A 1,003-nucleotide genomic window follows, 5' to 3' on the forward strand; every position below is an offset into this window, starting at 1 on the left:
GAATTTTCGACATCACAATTTGGTCAAGTTTACTTGCAGGCTCCGATATTCCACTGAAGGCAAACAAACTCAAACAATTTAATCAGGCAACGCTTTGCAAATCGTGCCGATCCCTCCTGTAAAGTGCCCATTCTTGTAGAGTCTGGAATAGAGTCAGAACGGGATTTAACAGGAAAATCCTGGGAGGTTAATTCCATCTCTGGTCCACGACACATTGAATGATACTTAATGAATCAACCTTACACTTACAGCGTGAGTGGATTAGGGTCACTTGGCCCTTGGAGTACTGTGTAGCTCGTGTCTATGTAAGAGGTTTATTTCTTATGTAGCCTAAAACTGTACAACCTGCGATGGCCGGGAATCGAACCCGGGTCTACTGCTTGGAAGGCAGCTATGCTCACCACTATACCACCATCACTCAATGACGATGCAAAAGATTTGAGTAGTCAGGCGTCTCCATTAGTTCCCTGTGACTCCTTCACTCTCCAACTGTTTGCTGCCATAGCATTCCTCACCCTGCTGCAGGTCCTATTTCGGTAAATTAATGTCGCCATCCAGAACAAACCGGAGATATACAACCCGGGGCGAGCATACTCCAGGAATCAGACTGAGTTTGAACCGCGTCGAAGAACTACAAATGTACTAATGGGGTCCTTCCTCACGCATCGCCAAATGGATAAACAAACTATGTTTATAATTGTCCTTTCAAACCACACGCTGATGGGAGCCCTTCCCTTGGACAGACCTTGAACAGAGTAATGACTGAGACGCTAAAGAATCCTGACACTCCTCCTGTCACACAGTGAGAAGGGGATGAATAAAAAGCGCCAGATCCGCACTTAACAAGCAGTCGTCAGGGTGACTCTGTGAGATCTCCGGTCCCCTGAAATCCCTGTGACAGATTCCATATACACAATAGACAATAGGTGCAGGAGTTGGCCATTCGGCCCTTCGAGCCAGCACCGCCATTCAATGTACTCATAGCTGATCATCAGTAGCGCAT

General features: G+C 46.7%; 1 non-coding gene across 1 annotated transcript; it reads right to left on the bottom strand.

The window, feature by feature from the left end:
• Positions 1–346: 346 nt before the first annotated feature.
• trnag-ucc (transfer RNA glycine (anticodon UCC)) lies at positions 347–418 on the bottom strand. Its single transcript has one exon. It is a non-coding gene; the product is annotated as a tRNA-Gly (tRNA).
• Positions 419–1,003: the final 585 nt, after the last annotated feature.

The sequence above is a fragment of the Hypanus sabinus genome, chromosome 31 (assembly GCF_030144855.1).
Source record: "Hypanus sabinus isolate sHypSab1 chromosome 31, sHypSab1.hap1, whole genome shotgun sequence".
Classification (NCBI taxonomy): Eukaryota; Metazoa; Chordata; class Chondrichthyes; order Myliobatiformes; family Dasyatidae; genus Hypanus; species Hypanus sabinus.